Consider the following 9842-nt stretch of genomic DNA (forward strand, 5'->3'; position numbering starts at 1 on the left):
ACATTTGTTGATTTAAATACATTGAACCAACCTTGCACCTAAGGAGGAAAGCCTGTTTGATCATGGCGAATTAGCTTTTTGACATGCTGTTGAGTTTGGTTTGCTAGTATTTTGTTATGGATTTTTGCATCTATGTTTATCAGTCATGTTGGCCTGCAGTTTTCTTTGTTCATTGCATCTTTGCAAGATTTTGGTACTGGGGTGATGCTGGCTTCACAGAATGAGTTAGGGAGGAGCCCTTTCTCCTCAATTTTTTGGAATAGTTTCAGTAGAGTTGGTGCCAACTCTTCTTTGTGTGTCTGCTGTAATTGGGCTGTGAATCCATCTGGCCTGGGATTTTTTTTTTTTTTTTTGGTTGGCTGGTTGGTAGGTTTTTTATTACTGATTCAATTTCAGAACTCAGTATTGGTCTGTCAGGGTTTCAGTTTCTTCCTGATTCAGGCTTGGTAGGTTGTGCATTTCTGGGAATTATCCATTTCTTTTGGAATTTCTAGAATGTTAATGTAGAGGTGATCATAATAGTCTCTGAGAATCCTTTGTATTTCTGAAGGACTGGATGTAATGTCACCTTTGTTGTTTGTGATCGTGCTTATTAGATTTGTCTCTCATTTTTCTTTGTTAATCTAGCCAGTGTTTTATAGATCTTGTTTCTCCTTTCCAAACTAACTTTAGGTTAGTTGATTCTTTGTGTGGATTTCTGAGTCTCAATTTGATTCAGTTCTGCTCTGACTTTAGATATTTCTTTTCTTCTGCTAGCCCTGGGGTTAGTGTGTTCTTGTCTTTCTAGTTCCTCTAGGTGTGATGTCAGATCATTAATTTGAGATCTTTCTAACTTTTTGAGGTAGGCATTTAGCACTATAAACTTTCCTCTTAGCATTGCTTCTGCTGTATCCAAGAAATTTTGGAATGTCGGTTGTAATTTATTTTAAAGAACTTTTTAATTTCTGCCTGAATTTTGTTATTTACCCAAAAATCATTCAGGAGCAAGTAGTTTAACTATCATCTAATTGTATGGTTTGGGAAGATTTTTTTTGGGGGGGGTTATATTGATTTCTATTTTTATTCCACTGTAGTACAAGATTATGGTTGGTATGATTTTAATGTTTTGGAATTTATTGAGACTTGCCTAATGGCTGATCATGTGGTTGATCTTGGAATATGTTCTATGTGTGGATGAGAAGAATGTGTATTTTGTGCATGATAAGTAGTGTATTCTGAATCTATTAGGTCCTATTGGTTATGTGTCAATGTTATGTTCAGAATTTCTTGTTAGTTTTCTGTTTTAATGATCTGTCTAATGCTGTCAGTGGGGTGTTGAAGTTCCCCACTATTATTGTAGGGTGGTCTAAGTCCTTTTGTGAGTCTAGAAGTACTTGTTTTATGAATCTGGGTGCTCCCATCTTGCATGCATATATATTTAGGACAGTTAGTACTTCTTGTTGATTTGAACACTTTGTTATTATGTAATGCCCATCTTCATATCTTTTTATGTTGTCGGTTTAGTCTTTTTTATCAGATATAAGAGTAGTAATATCTTATCATTCTTACTTGCTCTTTTTTGCTTTCCATTTGCATGGTGGATTTTTGTTCAACCCTATATTTTGAGCCTATTGGGCATCTTTTCATTTGAAATAGGTCTTTTGAAGACAGCAGAGAGATGGCTTTTATTTTTTTATCCAACTTGCCATTCTGTCCCTTCTAAGTGGGACATTTAGACTGGCTTACATTCAAGGTTAATATTGAGATTTGAAGTTTTGATCCTATTGTGAGGTTGTTAGGCTGGTGGCTTTATAGGGTCTGAGGGCTATGTACTTAAGCATGTTTTTGTGGTAGGAGGTATTGTTCTTTTGTTTACATGTTTAACTCCCTTAGGGATCTATTGTAAAGCTTGTCGTGTGGTAACTGATTCTGTTAGCACTTGCTTGTTTGGAAAACATTTTATTTCTCCTTCACTTAGGAAGCTTATTTGGCAGGATATGAAATTCTTGGTTGAAATTTCTTTTCATTAAAAATGCTTAAAATAGGCTCCCAATCTTGTCTGGCTTGTAAGGTTTCAGCTGAAAAGTTTGCTGTTAGCCTGATGGGGTTTCCTTTGTATTTGATCTGACCATTTTCTCCAGCTGCCTTTAATGTTTTCTAATTTAGTGTTGACCTTGGACAGTCCAGTAACTATATACATTGGTCATGTTTGTTTTGTATAATATCTCACTGGTGTTATCTGTATTTCTTGTATCTGGATGTCAACCTCTAGCACCATTAGGGATATTCTACTTAATTATTCCATCAAGTATGTTTTCCAGGTTTTTAACTTTTTCTTTCTCTCTCAGGAATACCAATAGCTTATAGGTTGAGTCATGTTATATAATCCCATATTTCTAAAACACTGTTTTTTTACATTCTTTTCTATTTTTGTCTGAGTAAGTTAGTTTGAAAGAATAGTCTTTAAGCTCTGAAATTCTTCTGCTTGGTTCAGTCTATTGATAAAGCTTTCAAAAGTATTATAAAAACTCCTAAAATGAGTTTTTTAACTCTGAAAGTTCAGAATTTTTTTTCTTTTTTCTTTTTTCTTTTTTTTTACTGTTTATCTCTTCCTTCTTTTCTTGGATTTCTTTATGAGTTTATTTATGCTGATTTTCAACTTTCTCTTGGATCTCATTGAGCTTCCTGCAATCCATGCTTTAAATTCTTTATCTGTCATTTTGAGTTTCCATTTTGGTTGGGGACCATGGCTGGAGTGCTGTCTTTTGGTGGTTTCACTATATTTAGATTTTTCATAGTGCCAGAATTCTTGTGCTGGTTTCTTTGCACGTGGAGAAACTAGCACTTCTAATTTTTGTATTTAAAAAATAGTGGACTCGTGATATCAGCTAAGAAAACACAAAGGTGGGAGTAGAAGTTGGTAAAATTAATGAATACCAGAACTATAACACATACTAATGTGATTGGTGGCATCTGGGTATTTGGAAGGCAAAATTTGGGTCAGGTCAAATCTATATGATGTGAAAGATTTTTAGATGTGGGTTATAATGTCAGTTAAACTTTCTTTTTGTCTATCAACTATTTAATATGAGAGTTTGAAAGGCTTTGCCCTGATTTGGCAAAATTTTTTTAAATGTCAAATATTGTTGTTAAAGAGTTAACTTCTACGGAGATAAACATAAATTTGGAAAGATTAGTCAAGGAAAGAACCCATTATCAGTGAAAAAGTTATATTTGTGTGATTTATAGACCTCTTGCAAACATTGATTTTATTGAAATGTTCTTTCTTGTTGCAACCTTAGCATTTAACTTCGTTTTGCTTAAAATATAAATGTGCATAACTCCAACACTGGACTGCTACTGAGCATTAAAGGGTTATTTTTGGCACCCTTATATCATTGTTGAATGTTGTCAGTGTTTCTACTCTTTGGAATAGACAAGGTGAACAACAGACTAGTTGGTATTTAGCTGTTTTTACTGTGTTTGTTTCATATTATGGATTATTTATTTCTGGCCCATTGCAGTGGTTCAGGCCTGTGATCCCAGACTTTAGGAGGCCAAAGGAAGAGAATTGCTTGAGGCCAGGAGTTCAATACTAGCCTGGGAAATGTAGCAAGACCCCATCTCTAAGAAAATAAAAATTAAAAATTAGCCAGGTGTGGTGGTGCACACCTGTGGTTCCAGCTGCTTGGGAGGCTAAAGCAGGAGGATTACATGAGCCCAAGAGTATGAGGCTGCAGTAAATTATAATCATGCCACACCACTCCAGCCTCGTTGACAGAGTAAGACTCTGTCTCAAAAGCTGTAAATAAAAGTATAATTATTTTAGGCCTTTTTGTTGAATTGTTTGCTATTAGTCTATGCATAATTTAAAAGAAAGTGTAATGATTAATTTTGCAAGTGAAATATGTCTTTTTAATTATATACTTTTTAAAATCTTATTTTCTATTTTTACATCATGCTTTAATTCAGATAAGAATTTACCCAGCATCAGGATCGTATAATATGCTTATATCATTCGGTACTTCGTGTGGACTTGTATTTTATTTCATTTAATTTTTATAACGAAAGGATTTAGCTATCTCTAACTTATTTTGCTGTGAGTATAAGTTAGAAAAATCATTTTTTTATGTCTCATGATTGTATTTTTCTCAAATTGTTCTTTATTATAATTAGATTTGACCTTTCAGAAAACCTTAGAATAATGCTTACAAATATAAACATTTCTTATGACTTGCGAATAATTCTGAAAATCTAAATACAATTTCCAAAAACATAAATTACTTTGAGAGTAATTTTATTATTTTTAAATTAACATAATAAATAATAATCTATTTTAGAAAATGTCTAAAACAAAATAGAATCAAAAGTAATCTCATATTAAAGTGCTTCAAATTTATATATTGCTTATGTAAATTTTAACTATCATTCAAATGTATAAATTTTAAATGTCTGGCAATATTAATGTTAGAGTGAAGGTCAGGCTTGTGACCAAGATTGCTTTTTATTAATCAGCTTAGTTTTTGATTTAATGCCTTTACATTTCTGTCATATTAATATTTTAGATTTTTAAAATTTGTACTTATACATTTGCTATATCAGTCATATTTATTTACTTATTGTCTCTTCCAACCTATGACAGTTTTCAGTGATTTGTATGTGTGTGTGTTTGTGTGTCTATGATTGGACAGTTCTGAAGACTACTGATGACTCACTTTATAAAGTGTCCTTTATTTTGATTATCCAATCGTTTTTCATGGTTAGACTGGAATTTAAGGCAATGGTACTATGGATATGAAGTGCTCTTCTGATTAAATCGTATTACGAGATACCTAATATCATCATGACTTATTATTACTTGGCTATGATGTCTCTCCCAGGTTTCTCTACTATAAATTTACCATTTTTTCTTCTGAGTATTTTGCTTTAGTTACTAAGGTTGGCTGAGGAATAGCAAAGACATATGTTAAGGCCATTATATTAATAAATATTTTGGACTTTTTACTTAGAGGCTATATAAATAACCTGTTTATTCAAGATTCAACCACCAGTTTTAGAAGTCATAGTTAGATTTTTTTTTTTTTTTTTTTTTGAGACGGAGTCTCACTCTGTCGCCCAGGCTGGAGTGCAGTGGCGGGATCTCAGCTCACTGCAAGCTCCGCCTCCCGGGTTTACGCCATTCTCCTGCCTCAGCCTCCCGAGTAGCTGGGACTACAGGTGCCGCCACCACACCCGGCTAGTTTTTTGTGTTTTTAGTAGAGATGGGGTATCACCGTGTTAGCCAGGATGGTCTCGATCTCCTGACCTCGTGATCCACCCGCCTCGGCCTCCCAAAGTGCTGGGATTACAAGCTTGAGCCACCGCGCCTGGCCCCCATAGTTAGTTTTTTACCTGAAGCAATTGTCACTGAGGTTTAAAAAAATGATGTTCTATTTTACTCATGAATTCTATAGGCATTATTTAGTATTCACTTTTAAGGAATATGAGTCATTTATCCCCCATTTCTTTCTTTATTTAAGTATTTATTAATATCAGTTTGGGCTTATGAATATCTATTGTATCTTTATGTCTAAAATGCAATATTATGGCAGTTATGTTTTGCTCATATTATTAGGTCATTAGCTTTTAGTCAATGGGAGCACATTCATGTTGCCTCCTGTTTCAATACACCACTTTAAATAGTGAAATGTTAAAATTGCTATCAGTAATATCAAGAAGAAGGATACTCACCAACAATTCAAGTACTTAACTTGACATAATATTTTAAAATAGAAACTGGCTGATTTCAAAATATATATAGAGGAGTAAATATATGTGATTTGTAATTATATTTAATATAAGAATTAAGGGACTATATTAAATAGGTTTAAACTTTATCGTAAAAATAGTCTATAAAAACATATCATGAGTTCAGAAAAAGACAAATAGACCAGTAAACAAGAATAAAATGTTCTGAAGATAGATCCACGTGGGAACTTAATATGTCATAAAAATGACATCCAATTTAGAGAGAGGAAATAGTGGTTCATTAAAGTAGAAAATAATATCGTCAAAATCACATATGTATTAGGGTTCTCTAGAGAAACAGCACACACACACACACACACACACACACACAGAGAGAGACAGAGAGAGAGACAGAGAGAGAGAGAGACAAAAAGAGGGAGACAGAGAGTTCTTATAAGGAATTGGCTCACATGATTATGGAGGTTGAAAAGTCCCAGTCTCTACAAAGTGAGCTGACAAGCTGAAGACCCAAGAGACGCAATGGCACAGCCTTAGACCAGGAGGGTTGATGGTCTGGTTCCTGTCCTGATGTTTGAGTCTGAATCCGCTCTTGCTCAAGGGAGGGTCAGCTTTTATGTTCCAGTCAGGCTTGCAACTGACTGGATGAAGCTTGCCTCCATTAGGGAATGCATTCTGATTTTTCTCAGTCTATCAACTTAAATGTCAATCTTATTCAAAGACACCTTCACAGAAACACCCAGAATAATGTTTGAACAAATATCTGGGCACCCTGAAGCCCATTCAGGACACATAAGACTAATCATCATACTTATTAATAAATCATATGTGGTTCAATATTTTAAATATTATAAAAATAAAGTGATAAAATGTTAGAAGAAATTTCAGAACATTTGTTACATTGTTTGTTAATAAAGATAAATTTTTAAAACAAACTGTAAAAGCCAGAAGTATAAAGGAAACCATGAAATAACATAAAAATAGATTATTTCTAGAAAGAAAAAAAAACCAGAAACATGTTCTTGGACAACATTGTGTAATGTATGTGCTCACTTGTGACTTTAAGATTAAAGTTCAATGTTTTAATGTAAAAGTTAACCATAAACACTTTACAGATCTCTGAATTCAATATTTTATTTTTAATATTTTAGAAGCTGACTCTACCAGAGACCCAGTTCTTGAACTTTTAATGCACATTTGGAAATCCACTGTGTTTAGTTGGCTTAGATTGTAAACTTCAGGAGAACAAGAAGTGTATCAATTATGTTCCAGTTTCTGGGATGCAGTAAGTATCAATAAATATTTGAATTACTGGATCAATGTTTTCAAGTATGGAAAGCGCTTACTCCCTGGACAAACGTGGCACTTTATTTTTTCATAGTTAATAAGTATGCTGTTTATTGTTTGCAACTTATTTTCTGCTGAAAAATTCTATTTAATATTGTATAGGTAAATGAAAATGTGTGTAAAATTTAATTGAATGAATCCCACAAGAATGCTCCTTATGTATTTGAAAGAAGTTAAAGGGGAAAAGAACAACTCATGAATAGGGTTGACTTTTTTTTTTTTTTTTTGCTATTTTGTGTGTGTGTGTGTGTGTGTGAGCTATTCAAGGGAAATAGATCTGAAACTTACAGGAAGCCATTTGTTCATCTTTATTGACTGTAGACAGACCCTTTTCTTTTGCTAGTCATGCATGAGAATAGAAACAAACATGATGCTTCTAATATATTATTTTCAAAAACCCTGCCAGCTTTATTCTTCTACTAACTACTACCAGTTAGTGAAATAATTTGTTATGGTGAAAAGCTAAACATAAAATAACACAATTCTATTTTCTTCAACATCCTAATAAAAATTCCATTTTCATGCTTTATATTTTACCAGCCTCGCTTGAAATTGTATTGTTTAAGGAATCCTGTAACACTTTCTCATATACCAAATGCTATCACCATTAACCTAAGTTTGCATGTTATTTTACTATGAAAATGATTTGAATAGTAATTTCTAGCCTAAGGAAACTAAACCAAAAATTTACCTTTTATACAACTCCTACTGCAAAACTTATTCAGAAGAGAAGGTTCACTTTATTTATTTATTTAGTTTTGTAATGAGGCTACAAATGAAGGGACCTCATCTCCTGTGATATGTGTGTGTGTGTGTGTGTGTGTGTGTGTGTGTGTGTATAGTGTTTGTGATAGCAGTTTCCCTGTGTCTGCAATTTCCCTCTTCACTTCAAATTTATTTCATCTATTCAATACTTAGATGAGAATAAAAATATGATACTATGTGAAGGAAAGGACCTTTAGTAAAATATAATCTTACTTTTTAAATGTCAAGAATATCATTTGCTTCAAAATATTGCAGAGAAAATAGGAAGGTGTGATGGGATCCTTGGGGTGTCATTTTGCCAGCCAGAAGCCTCTGTGGCTGGTGGTGCCTTTGCCAGGGTTTTGCTCAGGCCAGCTGGACTTGTTCTGCCTACTTGGCCTGCAATCTGCTCTCAGCTTGCGCTACCAGGCTGGATCCCAGCCCTGCCAAGGGTGAGCCAGGCATGGAGCAGCAAGGGATGCATGAGTGAGTGAGCATGGTGTCTGGCTGTTGTTCACAGCCAGGCACACCAGCTGCAGTGGGGTAGGCAGCTCCAGGTGACAGCATAGGCACCAGTTCCTGTGAGGCTGCCGCTGAACCAGGCCTACTGCAAGTGGCTTCCACTGGACACCTGGGAACGTGGTGGTGCCTGGAAGCTTGGAGACTCCAGGAACTGCAGAACCCCCAAGAGGGTGTCATAGCCCTGGCCTGGGGAGCTCCTAGGTCTGGGGTCCCTGAAAGGCTGCACCTCTTCTCTCCCTCTCTCTTGTCCTTGCTTGCAAGAGGTGAGTGGTGGGTGGGTTGGGGGTGGGCATGTTTCAGCAGTTTGTGTTACAGCTCTTTCAGTCCCACCATTCAGCAGGTCCCCAGTTCTTAGGAAGAATTAAATATGCAGACAACTGGGGGATGAGTGAGGCAAAGAGGTGCTTTATTGAGCAATAGTACAGCTCTCAGGAGAGCTGAAGTGGATACCTCCTATCCACAGGCCGGTCATCGCAATGAGTGCAGCTCTCCGTGGAGAGGAGACCCAGAGCAGGTAGCTCCTATCCACAGGCAGGTCACCTTACTGTCTCTGTAGCCCTGTAGCCCTCAGCGGTAAGGAGACCTGGAGTGGGTAGCTCCTATCCACAGGCAGGTCTTCCCATCCATCATCTGCCTGAGTCCAGCTGAGTCCAGGGTTTGTATGAGCTTCGGAGGAGAGGAAGTTTGTGCTGATTGGTCCATGCACCCCCATAGGTGGACCCAGAGAAAGCACCCTAAGTTCTCACTCTGGTCTGCAGAACTGGCAGTCCAGCCCTCATGCTTCAGGCCCTCCCTGGCTTGACGGTGGGCCTTCAACAGGGACCTGCCTTTTTCTGCCCAAGAGCCTGTCTGCTTCCTGTCACCATCTATATGTCATCTATGGAGCCCAGGCTGTTTGTATGGAGGGGTGCCTGCAGGTTTGTATGGAGGGGTGACCTCTCTCCTGTACTTGTCAGTGCCCAAAGCCCAGAGGGGACTGAGGCGGCAGGGGACTGACTTGTCAGAGCCTCCCTGAGCATGCACACACCCAGTTGGGTCATGACAGCATCCGGGCTCGGCTTCAACTTGGCTCTGAAATCTGAGTGGGTGCTGGGAGCAGGGAGAGTCCAGGTAGCAGAAGGAGGCACAAGAGTACAGAGAATATGCTCTATTAATAGAAATAACTCAAGCGAAGCCTGCTGGGGCAGGGGGGATTCCTGGGTCCCCGAGAGCACAGGAATGCCCATGTCTGCAGCTGGGGTTGGGAGGCTGCAGCTGTGCCTGGAAGTGGGCAGGGCTCCCGCCTTTTCCCTGCTGCAGCTGGCTGGAACACTCAGCCCCTGGGACGCCTCCCCCAGCGAAGCCGGGCGCTTGGCAGCGGCCGCTCCAGGCAGGCTGTGACTGCCATCAAAGGGAGATAGATTGGAGGTGTGGATAAGACAACTGAATGTTTGATTTTCTGGTTGTCTTCACGGGTGGGAGCCCACCGTGACTGCTGAGTGCCAAGTGCTAGAAACTGTTAGCCA

At 37.5% G+C, this 9842-nt stretch overlaps 1 long non-coding RNA gene across 1 annotated transcript in view; it reads left to right on the plus strand.

Moving 5' to 3' along the window:
- The first annotated feature begins 6864 nt into the window (after positions 1–6864).
- Positions 6865–9842, plus strand: part of LOC105536514 — an 8011-nt gene continuing 5033 nt past the window's right edge. The window contains exon 1 of the long non-coding RNA XR_001005604.1: positions 6865–7009. This is a non-coding gene — a long non-coding RNA (uncharacterized LOC105536514). The remainder of the gene's footprint in view (positions 7010–9842) is intronic.

The sequence above is a fragment of the Mandrillus leucophaeus genome, unplaced genomic scaffold (genome assembly GCF_000951045.1).
Source record: "Mandrillus leucophaeus isolate KB7577 unplaced genomic scaffold, Mleu.le_1.0 Scaffold16, whole genome shotgun sequence".
Classification (NCBI taxonomy): Eukaryota; Metazoa; Chordata; class Mammalia; order Primates; family Cercopithecidae; genus Mandrillus; species Mandrillus leucophaeus.